Raw genomic sequence first — 19,551 nt, forward strand, 5'->3', positions numbered from 1 at the left:
TTTAGTACCTCTAGTAGGAGCGAGTCTCTAATCCTAGCTAATACAAGATAACTCTATATGTCCCACCTTATTATCCGCGGGTAATTTATTATAAGATCTATAGCTATACGGATTACACAGGTGCTCGGAATATAAGTAAATCCGGCTTAGAATTAGGAGCAGTGTTAATAATTAGCCGGCGATTATTTAGTCAGTAAATACGTCTCTGCGTTAAAACCGCTTATACAGCTATTATATAACTTCGAAATACGGTCTAATACACAATAATCTTAATAGCCTCTAGCGAAAGACAGCTCTATACTACTACCTCGCCCTTAAACGCCAAATCCGCCTTTATTCCCTCTGCTAACCAAATAAAAGACATAATTAAGCCCACCCCATCCCTATACCTTTTAAGCTTACTATAGCCGATTCCTCGACCAAGCAGCAGCTAAGAGCTAGTTTTAGGTCATTAAAGGAAACCTAATAAGATAGAAGAGGTATAAGCTAAGATAAAATGCGGCGGCTATAGAAATTAAAGCCTGCGCTTTAGCGGGTGGGCTTAGTATTATTAGCAGAACGCCATCGTTAGAAGCGCATATAAAGGTAAAAAGGCTTAATATGTTTTGGTAATACACTATTATATAGTTAAACAACAAACGGTTCCTTATATAAGCACTGCAATCTTTAGAGCTATAGATATGCATATTGGTCTAGACTTTAAGGAATATAAGGAGTTTTAAATCATATATAGTTGTAAGGGAAGAGTACTAACAGAGCCGTAATAGTGGCTATACTTGGCAAGGCACTACGCTATCTAGGGTTACATACCGTCGTCTATTATCGGAAATAATCCTTATATCTCTTTACAATGCCATCCATTCCAGAAGATTATAGTAAGGGTATAGCCGGAGCGGGTCAGCCGCCCTCCCTACTAGCGGTAGCGAGTTTAAAGTATTTTAGAACTTAATTACCAGCTTATAAATACCGTTAATTATATTGCCATTAAATCCGTCCTATACTAAGTCAAAGTATTAGCATTAGAGAGTCACATAGGGCAGTAGTCTTGGCAGTAAGTTGTTTTAGAATAGTTAAACGCCAAATTAGATAACTATATAATAATAAAAACTGCCTTTATCACCTACTATAATGCTCCGTAACATCTTATACGGATAGGTTTATCTATTTAGTTAGGTAGATAAAGCCTATATATAGACCATGCCTTATAATTTAACATTTAACTTATATATGCATCAGTTCTTCCACCACGTTTTTTAGTACGAAGTTATTTATATAACACGCATACCAAGAGTCTGTCTAACTATATAGTCACTCTAAATTAACCTAACTCTAACCCTCTTATACTCGCTATCTGTACTAGTCGGCCTAATAACCAATATATAATATTCCGTCTTCTTTAGCCAATACTAATCTTTATAAACTTTCCTCCTAACAACAACATACCGTTTAGCTTAAAGGTCTTCAGGCCCAGTAATATCATACTAAATCTATCCCCTTTCCGTCTCACTTAAGTCCAAAATAGCGTGGCATCTCTCCTTTCTTTATAGACTACAGTAGTCAAACCTCCCTATATTAGTAATTAGCGCATATTTGCCCTTTTTTCCGAAAAACCTAAAATAGGGCTTCTTATCAAATCAGAGGTTATTAATCCAATTAATACTGCCAAAAAGAATTTCTATAAACTTAACACCCCCATTATATACCATCTATAACCATAATAGCATCTTCTAGGTTTTATAGTCAATTATCTCCGTCTCCTAATCAACATATCGCCGCCATAGGAGATTCCTGTAAAGGTAATTCGTAAAGATACTATATCTTTTTTTAGACTTTAAAGTATTTGCAACGCGAGTCTCTAATCCAAATATTATAACAGCTCTATCCGTTCTCTTTAAAAGGCCGCGCTTTAAGTAGTCCTTAAATAGAAAGTAAATAAACTCTATAGTACGTCGTAAGCCTAATTTAAGGAGCCGGTTTAGAAATTTTGGATCAAGTATAAAATACGCCTTCCGATATAAGCTAAAAAGCAGGATATTTAAGTTAGATAGGTGTTGCTCTATTAGACCTTGCTTCCGCTCTTACCTCTCTATTTTTATAAGATTTTCGCAGTATATCCCTTTTCCACATTTAAAATATATCTAATTAGCGCTAAAATAGATAGTTCGTCGTAATAAAACTCTTTCTTGTATTACCTAGGCTCGCGTATTAAGCTAAGCCTTCTCTATATTGTTATTAAAATCATCAATGTTAATATAGACGTAGAATCGCCGGCCTAAGGCGTCTAGAGCATAAATATACTTACTACTTACGTTCCGCTTAAGGAATCCCGCCTTTAAATCAACAGCCAAAGTTATAGCGATCGTACAGTAAGCCGAAGCGAAGACGTCTTCTATACGCTTAGCTTCGTACTCCTAGTCTTTTTTATTCTACTAAATTATACAAAGTAAGTCGATTTAGAGGTATTGGATGCCCAACTCCCAGGTTACTCAGACTGCGTCCCGAAATATCTTTAGCAGCTTAGAGAAACTGAAGACTTTTAGTCATACTTTAATGTTATTATTAGTTATACAGAATTGACGTTTATTCTCGCCGGTAAGTATGCCCTAGCAGTGGGATAATGCAACGTATTTTACTCTGTCTTTTTTCTTAGAATAGTAGAGGCGCACAATATTAGGATCGGGATCCCCAACGTAGAGAAGCCTAGTTAGTAATACTGCTTCGGATTCGGTATTATACTCGTTATAGTTATAAAACTTATCGCACTAACAAAGCTATATATAAAGGAGTGTAAAACGTATAGGGCTCTTAGCCTTAGGAAGAACTAAGAAGCTAGTTTAGATGCCAGTATTAGAACTAATTAAGTCTTCTATAATAAAAAGATATAGTTAGTAATAGCCTTACCCAGTATATATAAATTGGAGATACTAACCTAAATTAGAATATAACCGGAGAATTTAATACCCCTTACTTCCTATTTCCAACCCTAACCCTTTTCAAACGATATAAACATTTGGGTCATTATTACTATTAAGGTGGCGTTTAACAGCATAGAGGAGCAAAGCGCAGACCTAGCATTTTTTTCCAGCAGCACTAACCTCCAAAAGAGAAATATTAGAGTTATTACCTACAATAATACTGCAACAGTTACAACACTAAAAAGGTAGCTCCTTTAATGGTGCGATATTTAAGAAATCCCAAGCAAAATTATCATCAAATGTATAATGCTAGCTGTCGGTCTAGATTTTTATAAAAGTATTACTTTAAGCGGTATAGGTCAATATTTATAGGTCTATTTATAAGCTACACCCCTAGATATAATAGAATTAGCAGCCGCATTATATGTTAATATTCGCAGGTCTATTTATAAGCTACACTACCAAACAAGATAGAATTAGCAGCCGCCTCGCATATTAATATTCGTAGGTCCACTTATAGCCTATATTACCAAACAGAACAGGATTAGTACTAGCCTCGCATATTACTATTAGCGGGTTTACTTATATCCTATACCACTAAATATAATAAGATTAGCACTAGCCTCGCATACTAATATTTATAAATCTACTTACTCGCTACACCATTAAACGCAATAGGATTAATATTAGCCTTACATATCAATGCTTATAGGTCTACTTATAGCCTATACTACCAAACGCAACAAAATTAGCAGCCGCCTCGTATGTTAATATTCGCGGGTCTACTTATAGCCTATATTACCAGACATAACAGGATTAACACCAGCCTCATATATTACTATTTATAGGTCTACTTACATCCTATACTACTAAATAAGACAGAATTAACACTCGCCTCACATGTTAATATCCGTAGGTCTACTTATAAGCTACAACCCTAGATATAATAAAATTAGCAGCAGCATTACATATCAATATTTATAGGTCTACTTACGTGCTATACCACCAAACAAGACAGAATTAGCACTAGCCTTAATATTCGCAGGTCTACTTACCTCCTACGCCACTAGATATAATAAAGTTAGCAGTAGCCTCGCATATTAATATTCGCAGGTCTACTTATAAGCTACATTACTAAATATAATAGGATTAGCACTAGCCTTATATATTAATATTCACGGACCTACTTATAGCCTATACTATAGAATTAGCAGCCGCCTCGTATATTAATATTTTTAGGTCTACTTATAGCCTATATTACTAAACACAATAGGGTTAACACTAGCCTTATATGCTAATATTCGCGGGTCTACTTATATTCTATACCACCAGATAAAATAGGATTAGCACCAGCCTTATATACCAATATTTATAGGTCTACTTATAGTCTACACTACTAGGTATAATAGAATTAGCACTAGCCTTATATATTAATATTTACAGGTTTATCTATAAGCTATACTACTAGATATAATAGAATTAGCAGCAGCCTTATATGTAATATTTACGGGTCTACTTATAAGCTACACCACTAAATAAGATAGGATTAGTACCAGCCTCGCATACTAATATTCACAGGTCTACTTATAGCCTATACTACTAGATATAACAGAATTAGCAGTCGCCTCGCATATTAATATTCGCAGGTTTACTTACAGCCTATATTACTAAACATAATAGGATTAGCACTAGCCTCGTATACTAATATTCGCGGGTCCACTTACGTTTTACACCACTAAATAAAATAGGATTAGCACTAGCCTTATATGTCGATATTTACGGGTCTACTTACCTCCTACACCACTAAATATAATAGAATTAGTAGCAGCCTTATACGTTAATATTTTGCGGGCCTACTTATATACTAACCACCAAATATAATAGAATTAGCAGCAGCCTTACGTGTTAATATTCGCAGGTCTACTTATAAGCTATACCACCAAATAAAATAGGATTAGCACTAGCCTTATATATTAATATTTATGGGTCTACTTACCTCCTATACCACTAAACACAATAAAATTAGCAGCAGCCTTATACATTAATAATTTGCGGGTCTACTTATAGGCTATACCCCTAGATATAATAGGATTAGCACTAGCCTCGCATATCGATATTTACAGATCTACTTATAAGCTACACCACTAAATAAGATAGGATTAGTACTAGCCTTGTATACCAATATTCGCAGGTCTACTTATAGCCTACACTACTAGATATAACAGGATTAGCAGCCGCCTCGCATGTTAATATTTATAGGTCCACTTATAGCCTATATTATTAGACATAATAGGATTAGCACTAGCCTTATATATCACTATTTATAGGTCTACTTATAGTTTATACCACCAAATAAAACAAGATTAGCACTAGCCTCACATATTAATATTCGCAGGTCTACTTATAAGCTACACCCTAGATATAATAGAATTAGCAGCCGCCTTATATGTTAATATTTACTGGTCTACTTATGTGCTATATTACTAAATATAGTAGGATTAGCACTAGTCTTATATATTAATATTCGCGGGTCTACCTACCTCCTATACCCTAAATAAGATCGGATTAGCACTAGCCTTATATATTAATATTTACGGGTCTACTTACTTTTTACATTACTAAATATAATAGAATTAACACTACCCTCGCATATTATATTCGCAGGTCTACTTACAGCCTACACCCCTAGACACAATAGAATTAGCACTAGCCTTACATTTTTATATTTAAGGATCTACTTATAGCCTATACTACCAGGCACTAGAGGATTAACACCAGCCTTATATACTAATAATCGTAGGTCTACTTATAGTCTACACTATTAAATAAGATAGGATTAGCACTAGCTTTGTATATCAATATTTACAGGTCTATTTATAAGCTATACTACTAGATAAGATAGGATTAGCACTAGCCTCGCATACTAATATTCGCGGGTCTACTTATAGTCTACACTACTAAATATAATAGAATTAGCACTAGCCTCACATGTTAATATTCGCGGGTTTACTTATACCCTATACCACTAAATAAGATAGAATTAGTAGCAGCCTACCATATTAATATTTGTAGGTCTATTTATAAACTACACTACTAAATATAATAAGATTAGCACTAGCCTTATATATTAAATTCGCGGGTCTACTTATAGCCTATACTACTAGACATAATATAATTAACACTAGCCTTATATATTAATATCCGCTAGTCTATTTACACCCTATACTACTAGGTATAATAGGATTAGCAGCAGCCTTATATATTAATATTCGCGGGTCTACTTACGTCCTACACCCCTAGATATAATAGGATTAGCACTAGCCTTATATACCGATATTTATAGGTCTACTTACGTCCTATAACACTAAATAAGATAGGATTAGTACTAGCCTTATATATTAATGTTCGCGGGTCTACTTATATCCTACACTAACGGACATAATAGAATTAGTAGTAGCGTCGCATGTTAATATTAGCGGGTCTACTTACGTCTTATACCACTAAATATAACAGAATTAGCACCAGCCTCTTATATTAATATTCGCGGGTCTACTTACGTCCTACACCACTAAAAAAGATAGGATTAGCACTAGCCTCGTATATTGATTTTCGCTAGTCTACTTACCTCCTACACTACCAAAAAAGATAGGATTAGCACTAGCCTTATATATTGATTTTCGCTAGTTTACTTACCTCCTACACTACTAAATAAGATAAGATTAGCAGCAGCCTCGCATATTAATATTTGTAAGTCTACTAACTTCCTACAATTTAGGGCGTTAATAAAATACCAAGAATACTCTACTAATGTTTACCTTCTATGCGAACACTATTAGCTAAAATAATAATCTCTAGTTACTATTAAGGCCCACCTTAAATAAGTTATCATCCTATGCTGCTTAAACCATCGGAGTAAGTTTAACCGCAACTAATAAAAAAAGGCAATATATTGCACTAGGTAGCACAAGATAGCACCTACACTAATATATCTTAACTTTAGGTCCGCTTTTATACTAAGGGTTTGACCGATAATACTTAGACTGTTTATAAAGGCCAGGCAGTTATAATCGGCTACTGCCTACGTAGTCCGTTCTATAATTATTCTAGGCTAAAGTTAGCTAACCCTTTTCTCCGCCTATACCAGCTAAGCAATAGTATGTTTATATAATCACTAGAATGGGCTTAGCAGCAGTATAATTAGCGGCATTTATAGCTTGTAATTAAGTTATAAAATACTTTAAACTCGCCGCCGCTATAAGGGGGCGGCCGACCCGCTCCGGCTATACCCTTACCATAATCTTTTAGAATGGATAGCATTGCGATAAAATATAAGGATCTTTGCCGATAATAAAGGGCGGCATATAACCCTAAATAGCGTAGTGCCTTACTAAGCATAGCTACCATTACGGCTCTACTAGTACTTATTCCTTACGAATATAAACGATCTAAACTTATAACCCTCGCATCTCTATAAGCCTAAAGATTATAGTGCTTATATTAGGAGCTGTTAGTTATTTGACCGTATAATAGCTATATTACCCAAAACATATAGAGCCATTCCGCGTTTATATGTGCTTGCAACGACGGCGTTCTGCTAGTAATACTTAGCCTACTTACTAAAGCGTAGGCTTCGATTTACAGGGCCGCCGTACTTTATTTTATCTTATGCCCCTCCTATCTTATAGTATTCCCCTTTAATAAGCCAAAACTAGATCTCGGCTGCTACTTAGTCTAGAAATCGGCGCTAGTGGGCTTAAAAAGCATAAGGACGTAGTAGGGTTAATTAGGTCTTTTATTTAGTCAGCAGAGAGAATAACGGCGGGTATCGGAGCTTAATAGCGAGGTAATAGTATATCTCCTTATTACAGGTATTGCTATGCGTTAGACCGTATCTTAAAGTTATAGGATAGCTATATTAAAGCTAGTTTCCGACGCTAATATATATTAGCTGACTAAACAAGCGCCGGGTTGTGTTTTAGCACTGCTCCTAATTCTAAGTCGGATTTAATTATATTCTAAGCACTTACGCAATCTATATAGCTATATATCTTACAATAAAATACCCGCGTATATATAATATAAAAAGTGTAGGGTTATCTCACATTAGCTAGGATTAGTAATTCGCTTCTACTAAAAATACCAATCGACATAGCGGCCCTATATAAATTTGCCCGCGATAGCGCGTATAACGCTAATAATAACTTCCTAGCATTAGAGAGAGGTTCTAAAGCTCGGACAAGGTTATTTTATAAGAATTTAGAATAATAAAGGCTTAACGTTAGCGCTATAAGGAGGGAAGTCTATTACGCTATAAAAGAAGGCGCTGTATAAATTAGGCTTAGAGGCAATAATATAAATATAATTTTTAGGGAAGAGCGGATTATAGATATTTAGGATTAGCTATAGTAGATTAATTTTATCAAAATATAGCAATATTTGTTATATATATGGCTTTCTAGTTGCTAAAAGTTAAAGTACCCCTTATTTATCTCGCTATATAGAGTATCTCACTATATAGGGATGCACGTTATTAAAGCTTACCTATTACCTATGCTTAAGGAGTACGAGGAGTAGGCAGTTCTATACTAGTAAAGAAGAAAAAGGGCTCTATATTTATTAAGAAAAAATTTACCAGTATTTAGCCTATACTTTACTACACTTCGCCGCATTTCTAGCATTTTAAAAAGACTATAGGCCTTAAGCAATATATAGGCAGCTATATTTATATATTATAAATTTTTTTTTTTTAGATAGTATATTAGATATAGTATATTATATAATAATTTTTTTATAAATTACTTATAAATTACATAAGTTAATCTACTTTTAAAAAAAAGTATAAAAAAAAGGTAAAATATTTTATAATATATAAATATAGCTGCCTATATGTTACTTAAGGCCTATAGTCTTTTTAAAATGCTAAAAATACGGCGAAGTGCAGCGAAGTACAGGCTAAATGCTAGTAAATTTTTTCCTAACGTTGTTCTAAGACTATTAGCGACTTAGTCAATTAAGGCATAAATATAGCTAGGAAGACGTATACAAGCCTATATAATTAGATTGTCTATAAACGAGGATCTAAAGCTAGAGAAAGGAAAGGAGAAGAATAACAGCGCCGCTTAAGGTTTTATAAGATCCCCTAGTTATATAAGAGTTACATAAGCTCTGCGTCTATTATAACGTCTACTATAACTACCACTTTCTACTAGTGCCGTAACAATAGTAAAGGCTTAGGCTTGCTAAGGACAACAATCATTAACCAGAAGGTATAGTAGAGCGATTTTTTAAGGAAATATTACTAGCTAACAAAGCTAACTAACGCTGCTCTATAGAAGATTAAGGTTTATCCTTATTAGCTACCTTATTATCTTCCTTATAAGAAGACTCTTCCTCCTCACTCCTACTGTCCTATACGGTAGTAGTACTTTCCTCCTTTATTAGCGCAGGATTAATTAGCGGCCCATTCTCTATTTAATTAAGAGCTTTATTAACTATAAGAGCGTAGTCGCCCGTTATAATACAAACGGCTTTAACAAAGATATAGATAAAGGGCCCCTTAATAAGAGAGCTTGGGTACTATAGAAACGAGTACTATTCTATAGAATTATCCATTTTTCTGCAAAATAGACGTATTGGGAGTATAGGGAAGGTATAGTTTATAAAAACTTCATAGCACTAAAATAGTAAGGCTAAAGTCAAAAGCTAGGGTAGAATGGCTTATTCTAATATTACGATTATATATTCTAGCCTACTAACGAAATAATATTTCGTTCTTAATCCTAATTTTCCCGGACGGCTTATAGACTTAGGGTATAATCGTACAGCTAACTTCGTTAAATTCCTTTTTAAGAAGTATTTACAATGTGGTCTTACCAATCAATCTAATAAGGATACTGCAATCTCTGGCTTAATTAAGCGTATAGAAAGTGCCTTAAGGACTAAAGGAAGATATAGAGTCTTTAGTTGCTTTCTTTATAGCCTTATCCTATAAAAGCGGTCTAATAAGAAGAAGACGGCTCCAATTATTTATAAAGGTCAAAAGGTGCCCTTCTAGTCTTAGATAGCATATTATAAAGGAATCGATTTCGTGTCAAATTCAAGCCTTATAGTTCCAGACTCTAAAGATCTTCAACTTAACACCGATAGAGAGGCATTAATTGTCTAAGTTAGGTAGTTTGAAAATTGCCAATTAGAATAAGAAGAGAAAGAGTATACCATTTTCGCTAATTTAGGGAAAGTGGGGTTATTATAGTTCAATATAGGAGCTAATACTTAGTTTAAATATTATATTATCGTTAGGATACGTAAAGGCGAGAAAGAAAATTCCCGGAGTTTAACTAGTAGAGAATTTTACTAGTAAAAAAGTCCAGCTGGTAAAAGTATAAGACTAGTAAAAAGTTTAACTAATAGAGAACTCTAACTAGTATAAAGATTGGACTAGTACTAAAGTTAGACTAATACTAAGGTTAGACTAATATAAAGGTTAAACTAGCTAGTACAAATATTAGGTAAAAATATAACCGTTAAAATAGATTAGCGCCTCAGCAGAAGTTTCTAAAAGTTAAATAGTAGCGTTAAGCTACTCCTAATCAATAATAGTAGGAAGATAATTTTAAATATCTAGGCGATCGCAACCATTCTTCCAGAAGAAATTCTTAAGTCTCGCTACGTTTCCCTCGTCCTTTTCGCATACAAAATGCAGTACTTTAAGATTAACACTAGCAGTACCTATTAAACGCTTAATTGGCCTAAAAGAACTAGTCCTTCTAGCGAAGCTAGATAGGACGTATTTTATAGGTTAACAGTACCTCTATACTTAATCCTCCTCTCTACTACAAATCTTCGTTCGTATTTAAGGAATCGTGCCTTTTATATATCTATATGGCCTATTTAATAATATTTGCTACGGGAGAACAGGTTATTTATTATAACTTATATAAGTTTTCACTGCGCTTTAAATATTACCCTTAGAACCTAATTCTGGGACCCTCTATTTTTAGCTAACTATAGTTAAGGGATCCTAATCACGTTTAGAGAACAGCCACGTCTAAAGAATTATCGGATACCTAATTAGCCTAAAATAACCAGTCCTCTTAGTAGCGCCAAATAGGAGAACTATATCTAGAGAACAGCTACGTCTAAAGAACAGCTATGTCTAGAGAACAGCCACATAGAGAGCAGCTATGTTTAGAAAACAGCTATATCTAAAGAATTATCAAAGGCCTAATTGGCCTAAAATGACCAGTCCTCTTAGTAGCGCTAAATAGGAGAACTATATCTAGAGAACAGCTATATCTAGAGAACAGCTATGTCCGGAACAGCTACGTCTAGAGAACAGCCACGTTTGGAAAATTATCGGATGCCTAATTAGCCTAAAATAACTAGTCCTCTTGGCAGCGCTAAATAGGAGAACTATATCTAGAGAACAGCTATGTCTAGAAAACGGCTACGTCTAGAGAACGGCCATATCTAGAGAACGGCCACGTCTAGAGAATACCTAATTGGCCCAAAATGACCGGTCCTCTTAGCGGCGCCAAATTAGAAAATAGCTATATCTAGAGAGCAGCTATATCTAGAGAGTAGCCACGTCTAAAGAACAGCCACGTAGAGAAGAGCTATATCTAGAAAATAGCTACGTTTAATAGCTATATCTAGAATAGCCACGTCTAGAGCAGTTATATCTAGAGAACAGTTACGTCTAAAGAATAACTAGTCTAATAAATGGTTATATCTAGAGAATAATAGTCCACAGAAAGTTATAACTAGTCTAAGTCTTACCTATTTTGCCTTTTTTCCACCACGCCTTCTATATCATTTTTAAGTTTATAGCCTACTCTCTATACTACGTCGCCAGCAATCCTCACCTTAACGAAATTCGCTTGGCTATAATACTTAAATAGGTAAAAACCCAATAACGTAATAACTATAGCAGATACTTAACGGGCTTACATACCTCGCAATGAAAGGATTAGAGCAGTTCCAAACAGCACATGAGATCCAATAGGAGGACCCTAGAGAATACGCCCCTTTCCAGCCCCTTAGGGACTGGTCACCCCCGCCTAGCCACAGGCGGTACACTGGCGAATCGCCAGACCCTCCTACCACCCCCTCCCTAGATCTTCTGATATACCCAGGAAGCATGGTCCGCAAGGCAGACTAAAAGATACAAAGATACACTAGCTAGGCGAAGGCGGAGCGCGTAAGACTAGCTGAAAGGAAACACTTAGGTTTTTTCCCCTTATGGGACTTTTTCCTATATAGAAAGGCATTAGCCTGCATGGACCTAAAAAGGGACCGAATTAGGCAATAAATAGAACCAATAATAATATTTTCTACCGTAAAGACTATAGAGCCAAATCTAGTCTGTGGATTGTATCTTTTTACACTAGACGAGATCCATCTAGGTAGTCCTTATATCCCTATAGGATTAAAGGTCTCAATTTCTTCTTTTAGAAGCCTAGAGCCTCCCTCTCCTAGAAAAGGTAGAGTAGGGACACCGTGGGCTACTATTTAAATCCATAGTTCTAGTTTTTATTCTCTTTAGAAGATAAAGCAGTTTTGCCAGATTTTCTTATATTTAACTAAGAAATCTGCATTATATTCTTCTATAGTTATAAGGAGAATATTTTATTTTCCTTTAGTTCTAGCTATAGACGCTAGGACTAGCTTTTCTACTTGCATTTTTAATGCAAATAGTTAATTGACTTTGTTCCGTATAGAGAGGGTATCTAAAGGTTAGTCCTTTTAATCCGTAATTAGAACTAGCTTTCTTTCTTATAGCTGCTTTTTCCTATTTCTAGTAGAAGTAGAACTAGGTATACTGCTAGTTACCCTACTAGGAGGAGAAGAGGAAGAGGATGTAGAGAGTATAGAGGTAGAAGGTAAGGAGGGTAAGGAGGTGGAAGAAGAAGAAGGATGGGGGTTCTTCTTTAGCTTCTTTACGTAAGTTTCCTAAATAGGAGCTATCTTTTTGTAGAGAGTTTTTACTTCTTCTACTAGTCCTTTTAGGATATCTCTTTCTTTATGTTCTTCTTTGGTAAAGGGGGTTTCTCCTAGAAGAATGCTCTGTAGGTAGTTCTCCAGTTTTTTAACTGCTTCTTTACTTTCTCTTTCTTCTAGCCCTATATATGCCTGGTTTAGGCTTTCTAGGGCCTTTTATAGGTATTCCTTTAGAGAAGAGGGGGAGGAAGGTATACTAAGCCTAATAGGCCTAGTAGGCTTAGTAGGCTTAGGCATTGGTTTTATTACCCTTATTTTAGGTTCCTGTTCTTTTTTAGGAGAAGATCGAGGTAAGGGTTAAGGTTCTTTTCTCTTGTTTCCCTTCTTTAGGACTAGTTTAGCCATTTCTTCCATTTCTGTGTCTTTATCTTTTCCAGATAGGTAAGGAGTAGGAGAAGGAGGAGAAGAGGTAGACTAGAACTCCTCATCACTTGTTTCTATAGGTTTATTACCTCTAGGAGGCTTTTTTCTTCTAGGCTTAGTAGTCTCTACCATTTAAAAGGGGGGTTTCCTAGTTTTTACAGTAGATAATAACCTCTTTAGGTCTCTTATCTCCTAGTCCCAGAGGTAAAAACTAGGCAGAAAGCCTTGCTAGTTTTTACTATCCTTTTCGACCTTTTCTCCTTACTAATCCTACTAGAGGATTTCTAGGAAAATTAGGCTAGAAGGTAGTAGAAAAACTAGCTAAAAAAGACTAGTATAGTTATTTTCTTTTTCTATTAGAAGTAGAAAAAACTACTAAAAAAAAGGACTTGTTAGGCTTTTACTAGCAGAAAAGCCCTAAAGGCAATCCTTCTCTTACTAAGGAAAATCTAACTAAAGGAGATATAGAAAAGCACCTACACCCCCTATTTTATTAGGCTTTTACTTTCTATAGAAGAAAAACCTAGGAAAAGTCTATATTTTGTAGTTTTAGTGGCAGTAGTAGTAGTAGTATTAGTGTTCCTGTCTGTGCTTCGCTTACAAGCTAGGGCCCCTTTTACTAAGGCCTCTGCCGCAGAATAAAGGGGGTTACAAGGAGAATAAATCTACCTATAGCTTGCTAAGTAGGCGGAATTAGGTCTTAGGAGTTAGAAAAACGATAGTTTTTGATGGTAAGATGGGTATGCGTAAGTTTGGAAGTGCGGCGCTACCTTTTGGTAAGGTTGCATGTGCGGTAAAGGTTCCGTATAATTTATAAAAACCGTAAGAGTAAAGACTTATAGTAATTATTCTATAAAGACTTTAAAGGTTTTATATTTAACATCTTTAAGCTTAGCTACCGCGTTACTATTAGAGAACTCTAAGAGCAACTTATTATATAAAGAGTATAGGTTAAAGGATTAAGAGGTTCTATTTCTTATATAAGAACTCTTTAAGATTATCTTATAGAAGATACCCTAGCTAAATAGACTGAGGAAGTGATTAAGGAAAGACGCAAGCTTATTTAAGTAGTAACCACTATTTTAACTACCTAAACCCCTTAGTAATAAATATAACTAATTATGCAATTACCTTAATTAAACTACTACTTAAACTATTAGATACTATAAACTTAATCCTAATCCTAATAACTCTACTAGCTATATATATAATTCCTAATACCTAAATAAGGAGATAATAGAGGTATCTAGACTAAGCTGCTTATAGACCTAATAAAAATCTATATTAATAATAATAAGAAGTATAGAGGAGAGGAGTATAATATCTTAGATATTAAATTACAGGTATTCTATAACTACTACTCTAAGATTAGACTGCCAGAGGAGTAGTATTACAATATATACTCGGTTATACTTAAGGAACGTATAAGTAACTTCTATTATAATAAGCTTACTAGTAGAGTATATAACTTTAAACCCATAATTAACCTTACTAAAGTATACTTCGAGATAAAGGAAAACTATTAGAAATATCTATTAGAATGGCGTAAGACTACCCTCCTATATATAATATTAGAGAACCTAGGTAAATTAAGACTAGAATACTTTTAACTTATAGTTAATAAGTTATAAAAGGTTTATCAAGGATTTATAAAGGAATACTAGTACAAGTATAACCTCCGTAACTAAGTTATTAACGCTTACTAAGGCGTTAAGGAGTATAACCTAGCACTATATAAGCCATTACCTATATTTAAAAGAATCTATACTAAACTTTGGTCTATAATTAGAACAGCTATTTAATTATAAGAAGCTAAGTTAATATTTATAACTTAAGTTAGTAAGGATAAAGGTAATAAATATAGCTAGTATTGGACTAACCGTATATATAGAGGTCGTGAACAAGATAGAGGATAAGGCTTTAGTCTATATAGAGGCCGGGAGGGAAATATATACTAGAGATAAGGCTTTAGTTTATATAAAGGAAGCTAGAGATTAGGATTCTAGAGAGCAGGATTCTAATAGAAGAAGTACTATATATATAATAAGATAGGCTACTAGTCTACTAAGCACACTATTAAAGAACGGAAGAGAGTATATAAGAAATTCCGATAATAAATATTTTATATATTAAAGCAAAAGCCTACCCTAGAGTACTATAATAGTTTCCTTACTTAATATAAAGGAATTAAAGGGATTAATAATACGTAGTTTATAGCAATAAGTATTAATAATAACTAGTATAATTAGTATAAAGGGTATATAACGGAATTAGGAGAGATAGATAGTATTTAAACAGTATCTATTCTTAATAACTATTTAGCTTACTATACTTTTATAAAGGATAATATATTTAAGCTCTCTAATAAAAAACCCTCTATATTTATATTTAGCAACCGTTATGCCTTATATAAATTCTAGGGAATTGTCACGGGACTGCCCGCGATATACACTACGCTAGACGCGTAGCTTTCCTTTCCTTATTTGATATCGCTTGGCAGATAGTTTATCCGCCCCGATTGCCCCTATATAGATTCAGCCGTAGTCGCATTCCTGTTGAGCTCTCCAGCAATCCTCCTTAAGTCTCCACGACAGCCGTACGTAGCTATCAATTCTACGAATCTGATGCTTGTTCATCTAGCGATCGCATATAATACATCGTCTTCGTGACAGGAATTATACTAGATAGCGGAGCCGCTAGAATCTCTTTAACTGGTAAACTATAAGTTCTAGCATTATAGAAGAGAGACCCTACTATTTAACTTAATATATTAATAGCTAGGAGTAATAGAATTTAATTTAGTAAGGGTGCTGCTACTATTAAAGGAGTTATACAAGTACCTACTCTACTAGGCACTATTATATTCCACGTTATCCCTATAGATACACCGTTCCTATTATGCCTTTAAGATATAGATAATATAGGAGTATAATTTAATAACCTTAAGAATGTCCTAATTTAAGGTAATAGGATTATACTAGTAGTATAAAAGTGGAGATACCCTTAGATGCTTCTTAACTAACTAGAAGAGATATTAGCTTAGAGCCACCTAATAGAGACTAAATTATAATAGCTCTATTAACGCTTTAGATACCCCTTAGTTTAATAATTAACTAACGTTCTCTAGTAAGCTAGCCATAATATTAATATAACGGTCCTTAAGAAGTTAACTAAGTTCTGCTATTAATGCTAAGTATATAAGAAATCCCTAGGAAGATTTAAGTTTATATTAAAGGACAACCATGAATTTAACTATTTAGTTATTATTAATATTATATACCTTAACGGAAAGCCTATACTATAGGTTATTAACTCTATAACCATATTTAAAGCTGCCAGATTCCTAAAGGGCATATTAGCCTATATAGCATAGGATATACTTTATATATACTGGATTGACACTTATTTAGGACCCCTAGATATAGTTATATATAATACTAAAAAGAACTTCGTATCTATAGAGTTTAAGTAGTTTATAAATTTAATAGTAATTAAAATTAGGAAGTGCTAGTAGAGGCTTATAATAGTATTAGCTTAGTTAAGAGATACTATATACCCCTATAATGTATATATAAAATTATTTAGAATAAGTTAAAGGACGAATATATTAATAAGGAGATAATTTTACAGATAGCTATTAAGGCTGTTAACGATTTAGTAGGACCCGATGGCATTGTACCCACTTTACTAGTCTTTGACGCGTACCTACGACTTACTAAAATAGACCCTCTATCTCTATCTATTACCAAGAGAGTAGAGACTATTTATACAGTAACTAAGGAGGTTTGCCGTCTCTATGCGGAGAGATAGGTAAAAGATGCACTTGCTATACGCAACGGCCCTAACACTAAAATCACCCTAGATCTACCCCTTTAATTAGATATATATATTTAGCATAAATAGGAAGGCTAGAAGGGACTATATAAGCTAATTATGATTAACGGAGAGACTTATATAATTAATATACTATAAGGACCTGCTAAATTCCGATTAACTGTTATTAAGCTATACCTTACTAAACAGCCTAATTAAGCTAAAGATTAAGAATAGCTAGAGGAACCTTAAGCTGTATAATAAGGATAAGGACGACCCTAAGGATTAAGAAATGCCTAATATGCAGAAATTAATAAGGAGTTCGTCGCAGTAGACGCCACCTAATTGCTAACCTTAATAATTAATCTATTACAGCTATAGAAGAAGACAAGATCTTAATAACCTTTATAACTTATAAGGAGTAAGCTAATATAGAACTACCTCTAAAGCTATAAAAGGATAGTGTTATTACTACTCCAGGAAGCCTATTTAAGAAGTCTTAATAGTAGGAAATTAATAGCCTAGTTATAAGAGGAGTCTTTAAATTCGTATAATACGACTCTAATAAATATTTAGGTGTATAAATCTTTAATTTAAGACTTATTAACGAAGTTAAAGGGAAGGCAATAAATATTCCCTTTAAGAAGTTAAGACTTATTATCTAAGCCTATAATAATAAAGGAAAAGAACTAATTCTTACCTAATTACTAACTATTTAACGAGCCAGTTAATAAGTAATTATTGTAATTATACTATTACTTACTAAGCTTGGAATTAAGCTATTTCTATAAGATATTACCTAGGCATATATCTAGTTAACTATTACACTTAACCGTCTAATTCTAGCCAACCTGCCAAAGGAAATATACTATTAATATCCTCCTAGTACTATTATAGTTATATAAAAGCCACTATACGGAATCCTAGAAGCAGGAATATACTAGTAGGCTATATATTATAAGCACTATAAAGCGAAGCTATCTATGGTAACCTTATTATATAACTCCTACTTATTAATTACCACTAAAAAGGGAATATTTAGGGTAGTTAGTATGTAGACAGATAATATATTATTCTTAGTATCTAAGGGATTTACTACTCTAGAGGATAACGAACTATAAAAGGCTTAGTTAACTATAAAGCTAAAAGAAGAGCTATCTACTAAATCTAGTCTAATGTTTAATAGGTATATAGTAATAAAGGAAGTAGATAGTACTATTTACCTTACTTAAAAAGGCTAAGGAAAGAAGCTATAGATAGTTAATAAGAAAAGAGAGAGCTTATAATAAGACTATCTTAAGTAATAAGCTTATAGAGTATATATTGCCTTAATTTACTAGCCAGAAGCTTTATTTAACCTATCTATAGTAGTATAATATTAAAACCTAACTATAGCTAATATTAATACACTAAATAAGCGCTTAGAATAGTAAATAAAAAATATAGATAGAGGCATTAAATATATCGCCCTTAACCTTAAATATGCAAAGCTATTTATTTTCATTAATGGTTCCTTTGCAAATAATAAAGATTTTAGCTCCTAGATTGGCTACTTAATTATTCTTATAAATAAAACCAACTCTATAGAAACTAATAAATTTATAATTAAAGGAAACCTTATCTACTATAGCTCTACTAAAAGTAAGAGAGTTACTAGAAGTATATTAGCTTCTAAGATCTACGGAATAGTAGGAGGTATTAATATGGCTATTGTAATTAATATAACAATTAAGATAATTACTAGGCAGCTAGGATTCTTATATACTCTAATCACTATCTATACTAATTTATATTTATTATATAAGTACTTAGTTAAGCTTAGTACTACTAAAGAGAAGCGCCTTATAATTAATATTATAGCACTTTATTAGTTATATAAGCGTAGAGAGATTATAGAGATTTAGTAGATTAATAGAAATGATAACCCTACTAACGCTATAATAAAGTCTATTCTAAATAAGGCTCTTAAGAGGTTTATTAATTTAAACTAGTTAAATATATAAGTAGAAGGATAGGTATAAAGAAAGGGAGCTAATAAGTAAGGAAAAGGTACTATAGAGGATAAGGCCCCTTAAGCTCTATACTTTGCTGTCTCTTTATAAGAGAAGAACTGCTAGTATTAGAATAAGGGAATTATGTATTTACTACCTATGCTCGCGCTGCCAAATTCTGCTTTCTTCTGCCGACGCTAAATTTAACCAATTAGGATTTTCCATCCCCGGGATAGAAAATCGCCATTGGCTCGCTTACCACTAGCGCCTTAGCGGCCCTCGCGACATGTCTACTTGCTACCCCTGACGATAGCTAGGATAGATCAATCAACAGCAACGTTTCCTAACACCTAGGTGTACACCCCTGTGATACCTACAGTTTTGCTAAGCTTACCTGGTGGTAAGCTTAACCCCTTTTACTTGGCGCGACCGGCGGTATTGGACATGAGCCGAGCTTTTAAACCAGGTGA

Source organism: Cenococcum geophilum (assembly GCF_001692895.1).
Source record: "Cenococcum geophilum 1.58 unplaced genomic scaffold K441scaffold_44, whole genome shotgun sequence".
In the NCBI taxonomy this organism is placed as follows: domain Eukaryota; kingdom Fungi; phylum Ascomycota; class Dothideomycetes; order Gloniales; family Gloniaceae; genus Cenococcum; species Cenococcum geophilum.